Genomic DNA, 10000 nt, shown 5'->3' with positions numbered 1-10000 from the left:
ACTTTGCGCATGCTTCTTTATCCAGTGCCCAAATGACTCTGGGATATATCGGGGCATCGCACTAACCTGGACAAACCAACAGGTTCTCACACCCTATTCAAGATTCCACGTGCTTGATGGGGTTCAACTACACTGGTCATAGGAGTTCAATCAGGTACTTGGCCACCCACAATATAAATCTGGCACCAGCTAAACATCTCTCCCTTGGGTCTCACACAGAAGTTGAAGTTTTACAGTAAAGACGATGTCATCCTTTGACCTGGAATCTCATCATTCCCAGTCCTATCCAGATCAGCTTCGTTCATATCTCAGAAGGGGTCGTGAAGCCACTGGGACAATGGAATTCACCACCACTTTCACACCATGTCCAGACACAGCATGCAATCCCTTTCCTCCCCTTCCCTTCTCTTGTCTCCCTCTCTGTCTCTCTCTTTCCTCTTTCTCTCTCTCTCTCTCTCCCTCCCTCCCTCTCCCCCCTCACCCCCACCCCCGCGCTCACTCTCCCCCTCCCTCTCTCCCCCACCCTCTCTTTCCCTCTCCCTCTCTTTCCCTCTCCCTCTCTGTCCATCCATCCGTGTGTCTAGAGCACTACTGCCTGACCCCAACTCCCACACTGTAGCCTGATGGGTTTGCAGGGTCGCAGCTCAAGCTCACCTGCTGGCGCTCCTCTCTGAGGACGGCGCCTTGGCTCTTGCTTGCACTGGGTCCCTCAGCTCCCGCTTGTAAGTCCGCCATCCTCCAGGCTCCCACCCAGCTCTCACCAGCTGCTCCGAAATGCCCCGTCCAGACAAGGCGTCTCCACCCGACCTGGCCACCCAGCCCAGCCTCAGAAACGACCTGTCTTGGGTCCAGCCGTTTGGCTTCCCCACGGCGGATCGCACCCCCTCCTGGCACGGTGGTGCAGCTTCTTGAAGCCTCTCCACCACGGCCGCTGCCTGACACGCGCGCGCGCACGCACGCACACACACACACACACACACACACACACACACACACTTCCCCAGCCGCACTCCCACCCATCCTAGTCAAGCCGGGCCCCTCAGACCCGCGCGAAACACCCGGCGACCCTGTGCTCCCTCTGCCACCTCCCAGCCCTCAGCACGCTGTGGGCGCCTCTTCTCTCTTTCATGCCCTCTGCCCTGTTCGGCGTGGAATGCCACCCACCACTTCCTCCCGAGCCGTCACCCAACACCCACCTCCACAACTGCCCGCCAAGGGGACCCGAGGGAACTTGGTGGCGGTGATGGAAAGCTGCAGGATCCCGAGAGCGGGCCGGCTGGGGATGGGGGTGGGTTGCGGGTGGAAACAGGGGCATGCGTTGGTGGCAACGCAGAGAACGTGAGATCGGGGAGACGTGTGCCGCTCGACGAGCATCAGCCCCTCCTCTGAACGACAGCGTCCGGGAGCGGACGTGCAAGTGAGTGTCAGTGATGCTCTCCGCCACGGGGGCAGTTTTGGCGGCCAACGGCCTGATGGCTGAGACCGCCTTGGAAAATCAGGGATCGCGGGTGTGGGATGCAGGGGTGCATGGGGGGTGGGGGTTGGGGGGTGGGGGGGAGAGACCCGGGCGGATCTGTGCTCAGGCAGGAGTGGGGAGTGGCAGAGGTCAAGGATAGCCGGTGGGAACTGCGGCGCTGCCGTGGGTCAACCTCTTTGCGCTTTGAGAGGTGTCTCGAGAGCGTATCCTCCCCCTCCGGCGCCCAGAGCCCAGCCTGTGACCCAAAAGGGTTGGCTGGGCCCTTTTCCCCACTGGCTCAGGTATCGCCTACCGCCCCTCGCCTATGACGCATGGCCTGTCTCCTGCCTCGGACCTCGGACCTCGGACCTCGGACCTCGGAACTCCTGCCTCCTTCCTCCATCCGTGAGGGGTTGGTGAGAGGCGATGGAGCAGGGGGACTGTCAGGTGGGCAGAGCTCTGGGTGCCCAGGACCTCGCCCCAGTCTCCACCCACAGGCACCGCTCCCCACCAGCCCACCAGCCCACCGCTGTCCCCGAAGGCAGGAAGAAAGAGGCGGTGCCAGGTGGCGTGATTTGGCCCTTCGGAAGCCGGGTGGCGGCAGGGGGCCAAGCTGTGGCTGCAGAGGGCAGAGCACGTGCGCCGGCCGGAGCGAGGACGCCAGGCTGTGCGGGTGGGCGCGCTGGGGCGTGCCGAAGGCGGCCCGGTGCACTGGCGCGTCGTGCTGTGAGGAGGGCGGGGAGCGAGGCGAGCGTGGGGCCCTGGAGAAGAGGGGGAGGCGCCGGGGGGTGTGGAGCGGGCGAAGAGAAGTGGGTGGCGCGCGGAGGCTGGGGCGGGCGCCGGGCGGGCGCACAGTGGACGTGTGGCCGCGTGGCCGCTTGGGCGGCGGGCCGGGGGAGGAAGGGAAGGAAGGAGCGAGCGAACAGGCGTTGGCTAAAAGGGAGCCCGTGGCGGCCGCCGCCACGCCGCGGGGACTGGTGGGCAGAGAGAGAGGAAGAAGAAGGGCTTCCCTGACCGGGAATCGAACCCGGGCCGCGGCGGTGAGAGCGCCGAATCCTAGCCACTAGACCACCAGGGAGCGTGGGCTCGGCGCCCAGCCGACGCCTCCTGGCCTCAGCTCGGCGCCTCCACGCTCAGCCCTGGGCGCGCCCGGGGCACCGCTCCCTGGCTCGTTGGGCCAGCCTCCGCCCTGCAAGCGCTCGCCGCTCCCGCTCTCTGGCCATCCCAGCGCCCTCGCGTGCTTTCTGCTTGCGGCACCCTCAAAACAAACACGCAAACGCGGCGCGCCTCCTTCCCACCCACGCACACAGCCTCAAGGCCAAAGTCCTGCCCGCCCCGGGCCCTGGGCCCCCTGCAAAAGGGCCGGCCGCTGCGTTGGCCGGGAATCGAACCCGGGTCAACTGCTTGGAAGGCAGCTATGCTCACCACTATACCACCAACGCTGCCCTGCCGGGGCAGCCACGGGCACGTCGGCCGGGGACTCCGACCGAGCGGCGCGTGGCGCCGCCTCCGCCGCCTCCACCGGCTTGCAAGCCTTCCTCGACGTCCCTCCCGCCCGTCGCTGCCGCAGCGCCGACCACGGCCGGCCCGCGCGGCCCGAGCCCAGCGCCTCTCGACCCGAGGGCCCGACCGCCTGCCGGGGGCGCCCTCGCTGCCTTGCTGCTTCCTCCCTGCTCCGAGCCCCGAGCGTTGGGGCCCGACGGCTCGTCGTGGCAGCCGGCCCCCGGGGCTCGCCTGGCCCACCAGGTCGCGCCCGCTCCTCGCTGCTCGCACAGAGCGTGGCACGCACCCAGCGGCTGCCGACTCGGCCACGGCCGCGGCCTCTCCCCGTCCGTCCAGGCACCTGTGCGTCGCGGGGAGTGGGCCGGCGGCCAGAAGACACCTGAACTTAGGGCAGGGCGCACGTCGGGGGGCCCCGAGGAGCAGAGATGCCCGGGGTGGCGACGAGGAGCCTCGCCGGGCCCAAGGGAGGGTGCCGGGCAGTCGACGGCCGGCAGGCCGGCCTGGCACGAGGTGGCGCCCCGCGCCCCGCGCCCCTCCCCGGGGGCGGCCGCACGGGCCAAAAAGGGCGGCAGCCTCCCCGTCGGGGAATCGAACCCCGGTCTCCCGCGTGACAGGCGGGGATACTCACCACTATACTAACGAGGACGGCGACGGCCGGCTGGGGCGCACGACGCTTACCGACGGCTGTCGCCTACCTCGGCTCTTGGCTTCCTGGCTCCCACCCGCCTCCAGCCCCTGCCCGCCGGGCCGTTCCCTCGCCGACCACGACCCACGCCCACCCACCGGCCTCCCACCGCGATCCGGACACCACCATCGCCACCGCCAGCCAAGCGGCTCGGGACCCTGATCCGGACCCGCTCGCGACTCCGGTGGCGCCGAATCCGGCCAGGAGACGCGCTGGGAGGCTGGCGGCAGCGGCTCAGCCCCCCGCCCCCGGGCTGGGTCGTCGTGGGTGGGGGCCAGGCGGCCCGCTGGTTGCGCCGCCGGGGCTCCCCCTCGGCCAAAGCGCGCGCGGCCGCTCCGCCGGACAGCGAGACCGCCACCCGGGAGGCGCGGCCACCGCCCAAGGACGCCAGGCTTGGCCCCTGATCCCAGGCAGCCGAGCGACGAGGCGCCCGCTCCCGTCGTCAGGATGGCCGAGCGGTCTAAGGCGCTGCGTTCAGGTCGCAGTCTCCCCTGGAGGCGTGGGTTCGAATCCCACTCCTGACACGACGGCTTTTTGGCCCGCCCCACGAACCCACGCTCCCCAGCCCGCAGCACCACCGCCATCACGCTCCTTCATTCCCACCTCACCGACGAGCAGGGGAGCCCTTGGCGAGCTTCGCTAGCGCTTCACCGCCCTGGCGGGCCGTCCTGGAGGCTGAGCCTGCAGCGCCCCCTTGCAACGCGCTGCTCCCACTCGCCCCCACACTGCCCTGCCGCCCGCCGGCCAAGCGCCGCACGGCACGGCGCAGTGCCCCCGTGCCTTCCACGCTCCGGCCAGCGCCTTGCCCGCCGGCTGCACTCCCCGCCACCTGCCAAGGGGACCGGACGCTTGAGGGCTGGCGGCACCACACAGGATTCCCTGCGTCCCTCCCGCCCTCGCAACTTGCACTGCGTCCTTTGTCCCCGTCTCCCCTTCTTCCCGCCCGCTTTCCTTTCTCTCCCTTGCACCTTGCCTTTGGCTTCTTTCCCTCCCCACGGGAGGCCTCAGGCCCAGCCCGTCTCCCTCGGAGCCTCCACGTGCCGGGCGCGTCTCCTCCAGGTCGCCAGGACGCGTCGGCGCCTGGCGCGTGCGGGGAGAGCCCGGTGCCCTGGGCAGGGGGTGGGTGGGGACCGGCGCCTGGCGGCCAGCAGGTACTGGGGCCCCAACCTGGGGCGGCCCGGCAGCGGCGCATGGGTGGTTCAGTGGTAGAATTCTCGCCTGCCACGCGGGAGGCCCGGGTTCGATTCCCGGCCCATGCAGCACCACGTCCCCTTTTGGCACCTCAGCTCCGCTCCCTCTCCCAGCACTCACTCAAGCTGACTCTCCCACACCCTTTCCCACTCGAAGCGCCCACGACACCCCACCCGGGCTCGCCACCACCACCGCCCTTTCTCCACCTCCTTCGCCTCGCCTCCTACGGACCCAACAGCACCCTCACCGGCCGCTTCTCGCCCTCACACACCCTTCCACCCGTCACCTCCCCTTCCCACACCTCCCAACGCTCCACACGCCCGGGCAATCTCCCCAAACACCTCCATCACGTTCTCCTGCCAGGTCACCGTGGGGACAGCACAAGACACAAGCGCAAGTCCCACCTCTCTCCGTCTCCTAGACACGGCCTGCGGGCACTTCAGCCCACCCACCGCAGCCAACACAGCTTCAGGGGCCCCACCAGCGGCATCCTCATCTTCACTCCAGGATCACGCCTTGCCTTGGGCCCTTCCCACGTTCTGAATCGCGATGAGTCCCTTACGGCACAGCGCACCCGCTCCAGACCCAAACGCTGCCCGCCAGCCTGGACCTGGAGTCCTGACCTGGGAAGGAGTCTCTCTTCCTCTCTCTCTCCCTCTCCCTCTCTCCCTCTCTCCCTCTCTCTCTCTCTCTCCCTCTCTCCCTCTCTCCCTCTCCCTCTCTCCCTCTCTCCCTCTCTCTCTCTCTCCTTCTCTCTCCCTCCATCTCTCTCTCTCTCCCTCTCTCTCTCTCTACCCCCCTCTCTCCCTCTCTCTCGCTCCCTCTCTCTCTTTCTCCCTCTCCCTCTCTCCGTCTTTCTCAATCCCTCTCTCCCTCTCTATCTCTCTCCCTCTCTCTCTCTCTCCCCCATTTCTCTCTCCCTCTCTCTCTCTCATTCTCTCTCTCTCCCTCACTTTCTCTCTCTCTCCCTTTCTCCCTCTCCCTCTCCCTCCCTCCCTCTCTCTCTCTCTCCTTCTCTTTCTCTCCCTCTCTCTCTCTCTGTCCCTCCTTACCTCCCTCTCTGTCTCTCTCCCTCTCCCTCTGTCTCTATCTCTCCTCCCCCTCTCACTCTCCCTCTCTCTCCTCTCTCCCTATCTCTCCCTATCTCTCTCTGTCTCTCTCTCTCTCTCTCTCTCGCTCGCTCGCTCTTTCTCTCTCTCTCTCTCTCTCTCCCTTCCGCACTGAAAACTTGTATTGGTTTCCATTTTTTTTTTCATTCTGATATTTCTTTTTACTAGTTTTATAGACGAATCTTCAAACACAAAAAGTCCATGCATGGTGCCCAATCAATGGCTCGCAGTACCAGGCTTGAAATCTCCCAGCCACTGAAACTTCATTTTGTCTTGATTCTCTCTTCCCCGTTTTGGTGAAGAAGGCTTTCTCAAGCCCACGATGCCCAGCCCCTGAGAATCCCAGGAGTCCTTTTCCACGTTGCCAGGGAGATTTCCACCGCTGGGAGTCATGTCCCATGTAGGGAGGAGGGCACTTAGCTCCCTGCCGCGTGGGCTTAGAGAGAGAGGCCACAGCAGAGCAACCAAAGAGGCTCTCTGCGGGTGGCTCTCCCGCATAATTTCAAGTCAGCTTAGCCTATCCTTCGCAGGAATAATTTTCAGAGTGGCGAACCCCACGATCGAAGGCTCAGCCTTTTGATTTTTTGGCTGTCTCCACTGCTTGTGACTATATCAGCAATCCCGCAAATGGGGAAGTTGAATGTTTTCTCCTTGCTCCCCAGCCCCCCAAGGGGACTTTGCGCATGCTTCTTTATCCAGTGCCCAAATGACTCTGGGATATATCGGGGCATCGCACTAACCTGGACAAACCAACAGGTTCTCACACCCTATTCAAGATTCCACGTGCTTGATGGGGTTCAACTACACTGGTCATAGGAGTTCAATCAGGTACTTGGCCACCCACAATATAAATCTGGCACCAGCTAAACATCTCTCCCTTGGGTCTCACACAGAAGTTGAAGTTTTACAGTAAAGACGATGTCATCCTTTGACCTGGAATCTCATCATTCCCAGTCCTATCCAGATCAGCTTCGTTCATATCTCAGAAGGGGTCGTGAAGCCACTGGGACAATGGAATTCACCACCACTTTCACACCATGTCCAGACACAGCATGCAATCCCTTTCCTCCCCTTCCCTTCTCTTGTCTCCCTCTCTCCCTCCCTCTCTGTCTCTCTCTTTCCTCTTTCACCCTCTCTCTCTCCCTTCTTGTCTCTCTCTCTCTCTATCTCTCTCTCTCTCCCTCGTTCTATCCCCATCCTCTCTTTCCCTCTCTCTCTCTCTCCCTCCCTCTCCTCCCTCTACCCCCCCCCCCACGCATCTTCTCCCCCTCGGGCTCTCCCCCACCCTCTCTTTCCCTCTCCCTCTCGCTCAAATTCTCTCTCTCTCTCCCTCTCTCCCTCTCTCCCTCTGCCTCCCTCTCCGTCTCTCTCTCCCTCTCTCTCCCTCTCTCCTCTCTTTCTCTTTCCCCCTCTCTCTCTCCCTCCTTCCCTCTCTCTCTCTCCCTCTGTCTCCCTCTCTCTCCTCTCTCTCTCCCTCTCCCCCTCTCTCTCCTCTCTCTCTCAATCTCTCTCTTCCTCTCTCGCTCTCCTTCTCACTCTCTCCCTCCCTCCCCCCCGCTTCCCTCTCTCTCTCTCCCTCTCTCTCTTTCTTCCACTTTATCTCCCTTCTTCTCTCTCTTTCCCTCTTCTTTCTCTATCTCCCTCTCTTTCTCTCTCTCACTCTCTCCCTCTCTCTCTCCCTCTCTCTCCTTCTTCCTCTCTCTTCCTCTCTCTCTCCCTCCCTCTCTCTCTCTCCCCCTCTCGCCCTCTCTCTCTCTCCCTCTCTCCCTCTCTTCCTCTCTCTCTCTCTCTCTCTCCCTCTCTCTCTCCCTCTCTCTCTCTCACCCTCACTCTCTTTCACCCCTCCCCCTCTATCTCTCTTCCTCTCTCTCTTTCCCCCTCCCTCTCTCCCTCTACCCCCCCCCCCACGCATCTTCTCCCCCTCGGGCTCTCCCCCACCCTCTCTTTCCCTCTCCCTCTCGCTCAAATTCTCTCTCTCTCTCCCTCTCTCCCTCTCTCCCTCTGCCTCCCTCTCCGTCTCTCTCTCCCTCTCTCTCCCTCTCTCCTCTCTTCCTCTTTCCCCCTCTCTCTCTCTCTCCCTCCCTCTCTCTCTCTCCCTCTCTCCCTCTCTCTCCTCTCTCTCTCTCTCCTCTCTCTCTCCACTCCCCCCTCTCTCTACCTCTCTCTCTCATCTCTCTCTTCCTCTCTCGCTCTCCTTCTCTCTCCCTCCCTCCCCCCGCTTCCCTCTCTCTCTCTCCCTCTCTCTCTTTCTTCCACTTTATCTCCCTTCTTCTCTCTCTTTCCCTCTTCTTTCTCTATCTCCCTCTCTTTCTCTCTCTCACTCTCTCCCTCTCTCTCTCCCTCTCTCTCCCTCTCTCCTCTCTTCCTCTCTCTCTCCCTCCCTCTCTCTCTCTCTCCCTCTCTCCCTCTCTCTCTCTCCCTCTCTCCCTCTCTCCCTCTCTCTCTCTCTCTCTCTCCCTCTCTCTCTCCCTCTCTCTCTCTCACCCTCACTCTCTTTCACCCCTCCCCCTCTATCTCTCTCCTCTCTCTCTTTCCCTCTTCTCTCTCTCTCTCCCTCTCTCTATCCCACTCGTACTCTCTCTCCCCCCTCTCTCCCTCTCCCTCTCTCTCTCTCTCCCCTCTCTCTCTCTCTCTGTCCCTCTCTCTCTCTCTTTCCCTCCCTCCCTCTCTGTCTCTCTCTCTCCCTCCCTCTCTCTCTATCTCCCCTCACCTCTCTCTCTCCCTTTCTCCTCTTTCTCTCTCTCTCCCTCTCTCTCTATCTCTCCTCACCATCTCTCTCTCCCTCTCTCCTCTCTCTCTCTCTCTCTCTCCCTTCCACACTTAAAACATGTATTGGTTTCCTTTTTTTTTTCATTCTGATTTTTCTTTTTACTAGTTTTATAGACGAATCTTCAAACACAAAAAGTCCACGCATGGTGCCCAATCAATGGCTCGCAGTACCAGGCTTGAAATCTCCCAGCCACTGAAACTTCATTTTGTCTTGATTCTCTCTTCCCCGTTTTGGTCAAGAAGGCTTTCTCAAGCCCACGATGCCCAGCCCCTGAGAATCCCAGGAGTCCTGTTCCACGTTGCCAGGGAGATTTCCACCGCTGGGAGTCATGTTCCATGTAGGGAGGAGGGCACTTAGCTCCCTGCCGCGTGGGCTTAGAGAGGCCACAGCAGAGCAACCAAAGAGGCTCTCTGCGGGTGGCTCTCCCGCATAATTTCAAGTCAGCTTAGCCTATCCTTCGCAGGAATAATTTTCAGAGTGGCGAACCCCACGATCGAAGGCTCAGCCTTTTGATTTTTTGGCTGTCTCCACTGTTTGTGAGTATATCAGCAATCCCGCAAATGGGGAAGTTGAATGTTTTCTCCTTGCTCCCCAGCCCCCCAAGGGGACTTTGCGCATGCTTCTTTATCCAGTGCCCAAATGACTCTGGGATATATCGGGGCATCGCACTAACCTGGACAAACCAACAGGTTCTCACACCCTATTCAAGATTCCACGTGCTTGATGGGGTTCAACTACACTGGTCATAGGAATTCAATCAGGTACTTGGCCACCCACAATATAAATCTGGCACCAGCTAAACATCTCTCCCTTGGGTCTCACACAGAAGTTGAAGTTTTACAGTAAAGACAATGTCATCCTTTGACCTGGAATCTCATCATTCCCAGTCCTGTCCAGATCAGCTTCGTTCATATCTCAGAAGGGGTCGTGAAGCAACTGGGACAATGGAATTCACCACCACTTTCACACCATGTCCAGACACAGCATGCAATCCCTTTCCTCCCCTTCCCTTCTCTTGTCTCCCTCTCTCCCTCCCTCTCTGTCTCTCTCTTTCCTCTTTCACCCTCTCTCTCTTCCTTCTTGTCTCTCTCTCTCTCTCTCTCTCTCTCTCTCTCTCTCTCCCTCGTTCTATCCCCATCCTCTCTTTCCCTCTCTCTCTCTCTCCCTCCCTCTCCTCCCTCTCCCCCCCCCCACGCATCTTCTCCCCCTCGGGCTCTCCCCCACCCTCTCTTTCCCTCTCCCTCTCCCTCACATTCTCTCTCTCTCCCTCTCTCTCTCTCTCTCTC

At 61.6% G+C, this 10000-nt stretch overlaps 5 non-coding genes across 5 annotated transcripts; 2 read left to right on the top strand and 3 right to left on the bottom strand.

Annotated features, from left to right (window-relative positions):
• Nucleotides 1-2462: 2462 nt before the first annotated feature.
• TRNAE-CUC (transfer RNA glutamic acid (anticodon CUC)) lies at nucleotides 2463-2534 on the bottom strand. The gene has a single exon. It is a non-coding gene; the product is annotated as a tRNA-Glu (tRNA).
• Nucleotides 2535-2826: 292 nt separating this feature from the next.
• TRNAG-UCC (transfer RNA glycine (anticodon UCC)) lies at nucleotides 2827-2898 on the bottom strand. The gene has a single exon. It is a non-coding gene; the product is annotated as a tRNA-Gly (tRNA).
• Nucleotides 2899-3532: 634 nt separating this feature from the next.
• TRNAD-GUC (transfer RNA aspartic acid (anticodon GUC)) lies at nucleotides 3533-3604 on the bottom strand. The gene has a single exon. It is a non-coding gene; the product is annotated as a tRNA-Asp (tRNA).
• A 481-nt stretch (nucleotides 3605-4085) lies between these two features.
• On the top strand, nucleotides 4086-4168 carry TRNAL-CAG (transfer RNA leucine (anticodon CAG)). The gene has a single exon. It is a non-coding gene; the product is annotated as a tRNA-Leu (tRNA).
• Nucleotides 4169-4832: 664 nt separating this feature from the next.
• Nucleotides 4833-4903, top strand: TRNAG-GCC (transfer RNA glycine (anticodon GCC)). Its single transcript has one exon. It is a non-coding gene; the product is annotated as a tRNA-Gly (tRNA).
• Nucleotides 4904-10000: the final 5097 nt, after the last annotated feature.

This window comes from Tamandua tetradactyla, chromosome 4, assembly GCF_023851605.1.
Source record: "Tamandua tetradactyla isolate mTamTet1 chromosome 4, mTamTet1.pri, whole genome shotgun sequence".
NCBI lineage: Eukaryota > Metazoa > Chordata > Mammalia > Pilosa > Myrmecophagidae > Tamandua > Tamandua tetradactyla.
The sequence above is the reverse complement of the archived record's forward strand: the minus strand, read 5'-3'. Positions and strand labels throughout refer to the sequence as shown.